This window comes from Cnephaeus nilssonii (assembly GCF_951640355.1).
Source record: "Cnephaeus nilssonii genome assembly, chromosome: 1".
In the NCBI taxonomy this organism is placed as follows: domain Eukaryota; kingdom Metazoa; phylum Chordata; class Mammalia; order Chiroptera; family Vespertilionidae; genus Cnephaeus; species Cnephaeus nilssonii.
Window position 1 is genome coordinate 79,978,643 of NC_137072.1, and position 13,324 is coordinate 79,991,966.

Genomic DNA, 13,324 nt, shown 5'->3' on the forward strand with positions numbered 1-13,324 from the left:
AGGATTCTCACACTTCAAATAGTTCCCTCAGACATTTTGATAAGTGTAAATGAATTTTTTAATCTTCTGGCGCATTCATATGCCTCACAGATATGTCCCTGGCTAAGAAAATCACATAGACGTCTATAAGAGGAATCTGTCCACTAACAGCTGCTATATTGCTTCCAGTGCCTCAAGTGCTTTTCCCAGCTGACATTTCATTCTTCCTAGAGTGCTTTTATGTTGCAAACTTCAAGTTAGAAGAGCATCTCTTATTACAGCTGTTCAGGAGTGTCTTCCTTCTGACAAACTCCACTGCCTAGGACTTGGGACTTGAATGAGAAAACAGTCACTGAGTTGCTTTCAAGTTAACTTGTCAGGAAGGAAGTTTTGCTGGGAGGGGACGGGAGAAGGAGGGAGAGGAAGGGCTTGAGAGAGGTTTACAAGGAGCAACTTGTTTCTGTGTTAGAGGTAGAATTAACTTTTTTGCCCAGAAGCATCTGTGTATCTAAGGAAATATTACTGGGGCATGTTTTTCAACAATATTTGCTCCGAGGAACCTGAAGGGTAGATGGGAAATGGAAGAATTCAATCTGAACATTGCCCAGTGGTACAATTCAAACTTCTCATCTATAAATCATGTCCTCTCATAAATTCAGTTTACAATATCAGATTTTTTTTAAAGGTAACACAAAGCAATCTGGTTTAACCATATGAATTAAAATAACATAATTACATGGAGCGAAAACATACCTTGAGCATGACATTTGATACTTTGTGTTACTTCTACTGTTTTATCTTTTTATTTTATTTTAATGAGGCATGAATAAAAGAGGTAAATTCTACAGGATACCAGGTTTCCTCTTATTCTCCAAGCATCAGGTATTTTATTTCAGTGCCTTGCCTTCAATTTCTTTTTAGCATTATAAAAGTGTATTCATTTTAAAGATCTTCTAGTTTAATAGGTATGCACTTCAGAGGGATTTCTGGAATGGGTTTTCTACCAGAAACGTAATTTATCACATTGAGGACTGTCTCTCAGACTAAAAAGGAAACTGGTACATAAACATTCTCAAAGCACCCTTAGTATTTGCAAGTGCAGTCTTTAAATTAAGACAGATGCAGTTTAAGCAGTTAAACAATGTCGGATGCAGTGTCTAACAGGTGTGTACATTTCGTCCAAACTATTTTTTGAAACTGGCTGATTTCATTGGCACATTGTAGTAAAGTATTTGTAAAGTTTAAACCTAGCCATGCTTTAAGGTAACCTAAAGTGCTACTTTTATTTTACAATGCATGTACTCATTACAGATACATTTTAATTGAAGAAATCCAGCTTTCTAAATATTTATGTATTTTTAAATATATTTTATTGATTTTTTACCGAGAGGAAGGGAGAGGGATAGAGAGCTAGAAACATCGATGAGAGAGAATCATCGACCAGCTGCCTCCTGCACACCCCCCACCGGGGATGTGCCCGCAACCAATGTACATGCCCTTGACCGGAATCGAACCTGGGACCCTTGAGTCCGCAGGCCGACGCTCTATCCACTGAGCCAAACCGGTTTCGGCTACTTATGTATTTTTAAAAACAAAAATAATATGTAAGTGGTAAATAGGAAACCTATTTACTAAAATGTTGTTTTTTTAATATTTTAATAAAAATTGACTTTATAACCAAATTTATAGCAATATTTTAGTAATATATACATATTTTTTTCATAAATTTATTTTTTTAATCCTCACCTGAGGATGTATTTAGAAAGAGGGAGGGAGAGAGAAAGAGGGGGACGGGCGGAGAGAGGAACAGCAATGTCAGGGAGAAACATCGATCAGATCAGTTGCCTCCAGCACATGCCCCTACCTGGGATAGAACCTGAAACCTAGGTATGTATCCTTTTTGTGTCTGGGATGATGCTCCAACCAACTGAGCCACCCAGCCAGGGCAGGAATGTTAAGGACTGTGTCTAATGTGTAAGTTCATGAAAAATTAGCATTTAAAATGGGTCAGCGTGGAAGGCTTGAGGGGAATTTCTGCGTCTGTTTTTGTGTCTAAGTGCCAAATTATGATTTGTAAACCTGCATTTGATGGGAGACTGGACAAAACACTGCAGAATGTGTTGATGGACTTCCTGAGCCTTCATGGCCATTCCAGTTGTGCAGAAACTACTGCCCTATGCAGGACCATGGCACCATATGCTGAATGGCCTAGGCCTCTGCAGAACTTCATTCATTCATGTTAACACATACTCATCAAGCACCTCCCATTGGCTATACTGTTATGTGATATGAATACAGCAGATAACAGAATAGTCTTTTCCTCAAGGAACTTCATTCTATGGGAATTTTTCTTTTCCTCCCCCCCACCCCCTTTGCTTTCCCTTAATGTAAACAAATATTTCGGGTAAGTGCTATCAATAAATAAATAAAATTCAATAAATAAATAAAATCTATCCTCAATTTTTTTTTTAAATAAAGAAGAATATTAAGCAATGGAGGGCATAGAGACTAACTTAGGGTTGAGGAGTAAGAAGTTATTGTTAAATAACATGTCAGAGAAAGCCTCACTGAGGAAAGAAATACAAAGAGAGAATGCGTGAGCCATACCAAGATTTGAAAGAGTCCCTTTTCCAAGCAAGGTAAACAGCACAGTAAACGAAGAGGAGATGGTGGAAGAGACCATAAACTTAGACCACATCAGTTGGAATCCTGTGAACCATGAGTTCTAGTTTTAGTTTTATCTGGGTGCAAAGGAAAAACATTTTCTTGAATTGCTTAAGAAAGGATTACATATGATGGAATTTAAAATTTAAAGCAAACAAAAATCACGTGAGTTAAAAAAAAATGTTGAGCATTCCCTGGGGCTGTATGCAAGTTGACAGCAGGAATAATAGTTAGGATCTTTGTTTTTGCATCTCCATTGTCCAGCACAGTCCTAAATATAAAGGCAACTACTCAATAGCTGTATGTTTAATTGCTGATTTCAAAGGAGTTATGAAAATAATCCACAGAAGGCAACCTTAAGCCTACTCCTGGTGGCGTCCTAGTTTTTTGAAGGAAGTTTTACTGGTAAACTGTTGGTCTACTTCTAATTCGGCAAATAAAGTCTCTAGTTAAATGTATTTTGTTTACCAAAGATTTCCTGTTAGAGGAGTAAAATTTCAGTAATGGTGCATTATTTCCACCCACATAGTCTGAAAGGTAAAATTTCTTCTCAGGAGCAACAAGGCAGTTTCTTTATACTCACAAATGCAGCGTGATTTGTAATTATGACTTTCGAACACTTTCACTCACAGTCCACAGAAGACTTGATCTCCTCAATATATACTTTATATAAAGGGGTACAATAGTAATACAAAGACTTTTAAAGAACTGAGCACACTTAAGACAAAGGAACAAAGAGTACCAGAATTTTTTGTAGTAATCATATAGTCAAAGCCTCTATCTAAAATAAAGGGTAATTTTACCTGAAACTTATTATTTGACTAAATGTTTATAAACTTGGACCAGTTTCTGATGAAGCTGATAGCATATATTTAGAAATGATAGGTTTTGAGCACAGTCATTACACAGGCATTCTTTCTTCTGGGAGTGTTTTGAATATGAGTTTCTTTTTCATGCTTCACTCACTTTCAATCACTTTCCAGTTTCATTGTTTGGAGAAGAAAGCTCTAATTCATCACCACATGCAATTTACAACATTGATGTTTGGGTGGACATTATTTTCCCCCTCTCAAAATGTACGTGCACCCACCGCTGCAGGGTCTGCTGTCTTTGAAAGCAATCTCCTAACGATAGCTACCAGCTCTGTTATCAGTCAGAAACGTGGTGACAGCACCTCAGCTCCAGAAAGCATTCTCTGTGTCAGAGCGACTGTCCTTTCTCCCTCTCCCTTTTCGGTTAATTTGGTCGCTGTGCTTCAGTTTTTCAATTTATCCCAGTTGTTAGTTTATACAATAGATCAGCATTTTTCAAGTGTCTCTTTGTATCGGGCAAGGTGAAAAAAATACAAGCGGTGACCTGATTCTTGGGATCAAAAATATAGAAAAATATACAGTATAGAAAATGATAGAAACAGAAGATGAAAATGTTGAAGATAGCCAAAGAAATATATTAAGGAAAACTTAGGGATAATTATTCCGTCATTAATCCCTGATCCATTAAAAATTGATATGTATTAGAAGGATGGATTCCATAATCTAAGCATTTATTCAGTAACTGCAGCCCTCTTGAATGCCTACCACGTGTCATGCTCCACAATCGTGCTGCATTTCAACCAGTGAGCAAGCAGGCTTCCTATTTCCTAAGAAGCTTGCATTTTAGTAGTATATTTACTGGGGAAAATGTAATTCCAATTTAATGAGAGAAACATTATCACGGGAGAAGTATGGATTAATTAAACAGACAAAAAAAAATTTTGGGTGGTACCCTAAAGAGTGTCTCTTCCAGATTTGAAGTGATATCTAAACTGAGACCTTAACTATGAATAAGATTCTTAGCTGAAAGGGCTCCAGGCTAAAATTTCACCATGTACAAAGTACCAGAGGTAAGAGGGAATATGGTCTTTCTAGAGAAATACAAGCTTGCTTGATCTGGCTGAAGCATGGAGTGTAAAGGGTGAGAGAAAAGAAAAGGATGGACAGGCTAACAGAGGACAGAAGTACAGAAGTAGATAGAAATTATATTAAATCATGAAGAGAATTTCATTCAATCCCGTGGTCAATGGGAAATGCTGAAGAGTTTATGCAAAGATCATTCTGGGTGTTGAAATGAGGATGGATAGGAAGGAATTAAAATAAGGAGGAATGGCAGAAATGCTAATTTAAAATTTTCCATAGTATTCTGGCCAAGATATACATACACACACACACACACACACACACACACACACACACACACACACATATATATATATATATATATATATGTATATGTATATGTATATGTATATATATATATATACGTATATATCTTACCTTATAATAGAGAAACATGCAAATTGACCGCACCTCCGCTATGCCCATGATTGGGCCAGCGGAGGCTGAGGGCGGGACTCCGGGTGGCCTGTCGACCGTTGATAAAATCAAGATGGCGGTGCCCAGTGGCCACGCCCGAGCCGCTGCTCCCCTGGGGTGCCTGGGGTGATCGGCACCCCGGGGGGCGTGGCCGCGCCCGTGCCCGCTCCCCGGGGGTGGCTGGGGTGATCGGCACCCCGGGGGGGCGTGGCCGCGCCCCTGCTGCCGCTCCCCGGGGGTGCCTGGGGCGATCGGCACCCTGGGGGGGCGTGGCCGCGCCCGTGCTGCCGCTCCCTGGGGGTGCCTGGGGTGATAGGCACCCGGGGGGGCGTGGCCACGCCTGTGCAGCTGCTCCCCGGGGGTGCCTGGGGTGATAGGAACCCGGGGGGGCGTGGTCACGCCCGTGTAGCTGCTCCCCGGGGGTGCCTGGGGAGATCGGCACCCCGGGGGGGCGTGGCCGCGCCCGTGCCGCCGCTCCCCGGGGGTGCCTGGGGCGATCGGCACCCCAGGGGGTGTGGCATGGGGGCGTGGCCGCTCCCTGGGGGTGCCTGGGGCCATCCGTGTGAGAGGGATGTCCAACTGCAGGTTTAGGCCCGATTCCACAGGGATCGGGCCTAAACCTGCAGTTGGACATCCCCCGAGGGGTCCCATATTAGAGAGGGTGCAAGCTGGGCTGAGGGACACCCTCCCCAGTGCACGAATTTCGTGCACCGGGCCTCTAGTGTATATATAAATTAACATATTCATAATGCAACTGGAGAAAAAATGATAGATTGGATGGATATTTAGGAAAGAGAAAAAAATTTTATTTTCTCAGATAAACTCATTAAATATTAGCAGAGTGAAGAGTTATGACTGATTCCCAGATTCTTGCCATTCTTGTAGGTAACACAAGTTACCAGTCAATATAAGACAAACCCTCTTTTCATAGAATATACTATTTCCCTAGTCACTTAGAATATTTTTTAGAGTTTCTCATTGTTTGACAACCCTAAACCTCTGTAATTCTCTGTTATGGACTGAATTGTGTCCCCTTTAATATGTTGAAGCTCTTTGCTTATAGGCTTTTAAAGAGGTAATTACAGTTAAATGAAGGCACAGGGTGTGCCTTGGTCCAATACAACTGCTTTCCTTATAAAAAAAAATGAGATTAGGACCAAGAAGAGAGGCCTCAGGAGAAATCAAACCTGCTCACATCTTGATTTTCGACTTCTAACCTGCCAACTCCCCCCGCCTCCCCGAAATGTGAGAAAATGAATTTTTGATGTTTAAGCCACCCAGTTTGTGATATTTTGTTATAGCAGTTCTAGCAAACTTATACACACCCTAAACCAGAATTATCTAAAGACCAAATTCACCATAAGTATATAAGAAAAGTAGCATATTTCTCAGAGATCATGCTAAAGCTCAAGGAGTACACATGCTAAAAACAGACCTGTAAAGGAAGAATAGCAGATACTATTATACAAATTTACTTTCTCAGTTAGTGCCATTACCAGTAATTTCAGAATTTGTTCAATCAAGCCAATGGATAATGTTCCAGGAAAGTAATCATAAGAAATTGGGTTATTTAACACAGTAAAACCATTCAATTGATGATCTCATGAAGTGATTATGACATAGTTGGCTTGAGTATGGTATCCCTCTCCATCTCCATCAGTCCCCTAGAAATCCCAATACACCTATACTCTAAGAAAATGTAAAAAGCTTCCTAAATAAACACAAGTTCAAAAAGTCCACTATCCATCTTCCCACAAGATTTCTGGCCCTAAGACTAATTTGAAAAAACTCTAGTCCCACCGTGAATCTCCTGCAAACTTTTAAAGTTTTCCTTGTTTCCTGGTGGCTGTAGCAGTTTAAATAGTATTTGTTTCTGAAATTATAAACAAACTAGGGGCTGGTGCACAAAAATTCGTGCACTTGAGGGGGGGACCCTCAGCCCGGCCTGCTCCCTCTCACAGTCCTGGAGCCCTCAGAAGATGTCCTACTGTGGAGCGGGCCTAAGCCACAGTCAGGACTCCCTCTATAGGAGGCGACCGGGCTGATCAGGGAAGGCGCCGCCCTCATCATCCTGCTGCTGCTGCTGCTGCTGCTGCCACTGCCAGCCGCAGGGGCTGCAAGACCTGAGCCCTGGGCCTCACAGCTGCCTGAGACCACAGCTGCCTGAGTCCATGGCTGCCTGAACCCATGGCTGCCTGGGCCCCAGGCCTCGCAGTGGCCTGAGCCCATGGCTGCCATGAGCCCACAGCTGCTATGAGACCCAGGCCTCATAGCCGCCGGGCCTCACGGCTGCCTGAGCCCACGGCTGCCTGAGCCCTGGGCCTCACAATGGTCATGAGCGCATGCCTGACATGAGCCCCGGGCCTCACAGCTGCCAGAGCTCATGGCTGCCTGAGCCCACACTGCCTGAGCCCACGCAGCCGCCAGGGCTCACGGCTGCCTGTGCCAATGGCTGTCATGAGCATTGGGCTTCACAGCCAATGGGGCTGCCTGAGCCCTAGGCCTCGCAGCTGCCTGAACCCACAGCTGCCGTGAGCCCAGCGCCACACAGTGCTGCTCCCCTGCCTGTGTCCACTCCAGGGCCACCTGAGCTGCCTTGCCAGCTCAGGCAGGCCCCCCTGTATCTGTCTCTGTCTCTGCTCCGGGCCTCACCTGTGTGCGCAACCTCCTCCTGTCCAGTTGTGACCCGTTACGGAGTCCCAGCCTAATTTGCATATTACCTCTTTACATATAGAGATGGCTCAGCATCTTATTCATAATAGTCACAATATTCTTCAATGAGCTACATAATTTACACCCATGATTTTTACTGTCACTAACTCATAATTATGGGGGATTAAAGCTCACATATAAGAACTAGAGGCCTGGTGCACGAAATTCGTGCATGGGGGGTGGGTGTCCCTCAGCCCAGGCTGCACCCTCTCCAATCTGGGACTCCTCGATAGATGTCCGACAGCCCATTTAGCCTGATAGGATCAGGCCTAAATGGGCAGTCAGACATCCCTCTCACAATCCAGGACTTCTGGCTCCCAACTGCTCGCCTGCCTGCTTTCTTGTTTGCCTCTAACTGCTTCTGCCTGTCAGCTTGATCACCCCATAACCACTCCCCTGCCAGCCTGATTGATACCTAACTACTCCCCTGCCAGCCCGATTGCTCCTAATGCCCTCCCCTGAAGGCCTGGTCACCCCTAACTGCCCTCCCCTGCAGTCCTGGTCCCCCCCAACTGCCCTCCCTTGCGGGCCTGGTCACCCCCAACTGCTCTCTCCTGTAGTCCTGGGTCCCCCCCAACTGCCTTTCCCTGCAGGCCTCGTCACCCCCAACTTCCCTCCTCTGCTGGCCTGGTCACCCCTAATTGCCCTCCCCTGCAGGCTTGATCACCCCCAACTGCCCTCCCTTGCAGGCCTGTTCCCTCCCAAATGCCCTTACCTGCTGGCCTGATAGCCCACAACTGCCCTCCCTTGCAGGACTGGTCCCTCCCAACTGCCTTCCCCTGCTGGCTATCTTGTGGTGGCCATCTTGTGTCCACATGGGGGCAGCCATATTTGACCACATATGGCCAGCCATTTTGAGTGTCAGAGTGATGGTCAATTTGCATATTACTCTTTTATTAGATAGGATAGAGGCCTGGTGCATGGGTGGGAGCCAGCTGGTTTGCCCTAAAGGGTGTCCCAGATCAGTGTGGGGGTTCCCTTGGGGCATGGGACAGCCTATGTGAGGGGCCTGTGGTGGTTTGGAGGCTGGCCATGCCCCCGGGCAACCCAAGTGGAGGCCCTGGTATCTGGGATTTATTTATCTTCTATAATTCAAACTTTGTAGCCTTAAGCGGAGGCCAGGACAGGCCAGGATGGGCACAAAGCTTGGCTTCCTCCATCGCCGGGGGCAACCCAAGCCTTCAGCTGGCTCCAGCTTCATGGCTGCCAACATTTTAGTTGGGTTTTATTTATCTTCTATAATTGAAACTTTGTAGCCTTGAGCGGAGGCCAGGGCAGGCCAGGGCAGGTGGAAAGCTTGGCTTCCTCCATCACTGGGGGCAACCCAAGCCTCCTGCTCTCTCCAGCTCTGTGGCCGCCACCATATTTGTTGGGTTAATTTGCATACTCGCTCCTGATTGGCTGGTGGGTGTGGCTCATGGGTGTAGTGGAGGTAGAGTCAATTTGCATGTTTCTCTTTTATTAGATAGGATATGTTCTTGCATGTAACAGACTAACATGTCTCAGATAGGGGAGAGAGTGACAGGAAGAAATTAACCAAAGAATTTATATACTTTATACATAGCCCATAGACACTGACAATAGTGTGGTGAAGGCCTGGGGTGAGGTAAGGGCTAGGTGGAGTGGGATAAAGGGGGAAAATGGGGAACATCTGTAATACTGTTAATAATTATAGATAGATATAGATATAGATGATATAGATATAGATGTAGATGTAGATGGATGTAGATGTAGATGTAAATATAGATATAAAGAGCCTCTCTCTGTTTTTATTAATTTGAGAGAGAGAGAGAGAGAGAGAGAGAGAGAGAGAGAGAGAAAGAATCATTGATTGGTTGTCTTCCATACATGCCTCAATCAGGGATAGAACCCGAAAATATGTGTCCTGACCAGGAACTGAACCCACTACCTTTTGGTGTGTAGGATGACACTCCAAACAACTGAGCCACACTGGCCAGGGCTAAAAATATATATTTAAAATTTTTGTAAATAATATTTTCTTTCAAAAAGTTATATACTGTATACAGGATTTCCTACAATGTTTGCACTATTTGCTAAAATCAAGTATAACTAGGAATTATGGTCTCTTGGATCAGAAGCACTGAATTTATAAATAGCCTTTTCTTCAAGAAGATTTTGAAAATAAAAATGTGGTGACAGTAAAATTTGTAGAAGATGTCTTTAAAAGAATTTTCCATACCAAAACCTCAAATATTTTAGGTTTATTCATTACGTGGAAATAGAATAATAAACAATGAGAAAACTCCCTTCTCTGTATTCTTAAAATACATTTTACCATTTTTAGAACATTTCTATGTTTTAATTTTAATACAGTTATTTGCAACTGTCTTATGTCCCCTAATGTATTACAGTAACTTGATAAAATTAAAATAAATTGTATGTTTTGATTTCTATATTGTATCATTCAAAATTGCTCATGTACAATATGTACTTCCAGATTGGATAAAACCGAATATACTCATATATCTGAAAATAAAAATATTTTCTATAGAGAGCCTGAAGATTCCAGAGAGACTACAGAAATATACATAGTATTATTCATGTCAGTTCAAAAATGAACCACACACTCCAACTAGTCTTCATCATTGATGTAATTCTTATCAGGTAGCTATTGCTGACAAATAAACTAAGCTGAACATACATTGAAGAAATGTTTTTATTCTTTTTAAAACCTTAGCATCAAAGAGCAAGTTCAATGGCATTAATCCAGGCTTGAAAGGAGGTATATTACCTTTGAAAAAATAATTCCACAGGAATCATTTTATAAAACCAATGCAACTAAAAATGTAATAATATTCAACAAATCTAAAGCAAAGAAAATGTTGAAAATTGCTTGCATTAAATAATCAAGTCTTTTTCCAAATTATTGGCTCAGAAGGCTCATAGAAAATAAATTTAGGGCTCCAAACTACTCTTTATTGGTGGTAAGAATTTCTGTTCTGTTCCATACTGCTTCCTCATGTCTAATTCACTGAGTGATTTGGTGTGTGTGTGTGTGTGTGTGTGTGTGTGTGTGTGTGTGTGTGCAGACAAAATGGTGACTGAGTGGTTGAGCATTGACCTATGAACCAGGAAGTCTCAGGTTCGATTCCCAGTCAGGGCCCATGCCCAGGTTGCAAAGTTGATCCCCAGTGGGGAGTGTGCAGGAGGCAGCCAATCAATGATTCTCTCTCATCATTGATGTTTCTATCTCTTTCTCCCTCTCCCTTCCTCTTTGAACTCAATCAATAGTACTAGAGGCCCAAGGTACAAAATTCATGCAAGGGGCTCAGCCCTCGCAGCTGCGGTGGCTTGCCTCGGCCCTCATAGTCCCGGCTTTGTCCGGAAGGACGCCCGGAAGGTAGTTCGGCTGTCCAGTCTAATTAGCATATTACCCTTTTATTATTATAGATGCTTATAAGTTTATAAGCATAACCAATGGACACTGACAATAGGGGGGTGAAGGCATGGGCTGGGGGAGGGCAGGGGCAGGCTGGGAGAGGCCAATGGGGGAAAAGGGGACATATGTAATACTTTCAACAATAAAGAATTTTTTTAAAAGGTGGTGGAAATAAAAGTGGGTCACAAGGTAAAAATGATAGAGATGCAAAAATTATTTTACTGTTAATGTGACAGTTGTATGACAACATCTTCAAAATACAGAAATATAGACATTTGATATGCAAACAATGATTTAAGGATCATATCAATCAATCCAGAAATTTATGAGTGCTTGGGTTGATGGAATTCTTATCCTGAGATACATGGTGGATTCTCAAATATTGGCCCCAACACATTCAGTATTCTGGTTTATTTAGTGTGGCATAGTCAGTTGAAGAGCAAGGAATGAAGCTTGCATGACCTGAAGCACTAGAGAATAAAAAATGAGGACAATTCACAAACCCAAGCCACAGAGAATCTTGAGGTTCCACAGAGAAAAGGAGCTCTACGCACTATTAAGGCATGTGTGAAAAAGTGTAACGAGGGGTCAGGAGATGGAAAGCAAAATCAAGGTTATGGATTTAGGAGACTGGTCATGAGCACCAGCCACTGTACAGATTATGTGGAATTTCAAATACCAAAATCCTCCAACTCCAAGAATTCTGGACATTCTCTAATATTAACTTACAAACTATGTTTCTTGCAGCAGCTCACAGAAGTTTTATATTGATGTGAGATGAATTTGCAATTTTGTTTCTGAAACCTCATGCTATTGAAACAACCAATGCACATAGGCCTCTTGCCAATGTTCACTTATTCCCATAATCAGATATTACATCATATATGATTTTCCAACATCTCAGTGTTCTGTATTTCTTTGACTTTTATAAATATTACTAGCGCACAAGAACAGTGCCATATAAGCCAACGGCAACAGATAACACATTCAATGTGAGCAGTTAGTGCTTTAAATGGGAGTATTCTACTGATATATCCTAATTAACCAGTGATTGAGTTTTTAGGATATATCAGTAGAATACTTTCATGTATAAAAATTAACCTGGTGCCCAGCTGGTGTGGCTCAGTGGTTGAACATGGACCCATGAACCAGGTCACAGTTCAATTCCCTGTCAGGGCTCATGCCCAGGTTGTGGACTCAATCCCCCATAAGGGGGTGGGCAGGAGGCAGCTAATCCATGATGTTTTTCTCTCATTCTCTCATCAATGTTTCTATCTCTCTATCCTTCTCCCTTCCTCTCTCTAAAAATCAATAATATATATATATATATATATATATATATATATATATATATATATATATTATTTTAAACTAACCTGGCAATGGTTTTCTCCTTTTACTCTTACATATATGTTCAATTTAAGACTGGAGGTATGGCCCAGGTGGTGTGGCTCAGTAGTTGAGCATCAACTTATGAATCAGGAGATCATGGTTTGATTCCCAGTCAGGGCACATGCCCGGGTTGTGGGCTTGATCACCAGTAGGGTATGTACAGCAGGCAGCCGATCAATGATTCCTGCTCATCATTGGTGTTTCTAGCTCTCTCGCCCTCTCCCTTCCTTTCTGAAATAAATAAAAATATATATATTTTTTAAAAGACTGGAGGTATGAAGATTGAGTTTTATAATGATTCAATTGTGTGGCTTCTTTTTAGAAATCCAATAAAAACATGACTTAAAGAAATGAAAGCACACCCCTAGTTTCTAAAATTAAGATTTTAAAACAGATTGTAATCCTTGAACTTCAAAAACCCTTTATGTTTGGCTACCATTGCACAGCTGTACTATTGGCATAGATTTTTCTCAATGAAATGTGGCAGCATCACAGATGGCAGAGTTTAAGGGCTTGTCTTGCACAGAGAGTAGGTGTTAGAATTACAGTGCTGTAACATGTCTACTAAGCAGCATGAGCTTTTCCTTCTTGCAAATCAACCAGGTGATAATTTGAAAATTTTGCACCTGTCTTGGAACCTGCTACAATATTTTTCACAAAGTTTAAATAACAATATGCTCCCAGTTTGCATCTTTCTAGTTTGCATGCAATGCTGATGTTTATGAGGCCTCATTTATTACATTAGTAACAAAATCAGTACAAGATCTAGTGTACACACACACATACACATAAGTACACACACACTACATAAGAAGTAATATTTTTA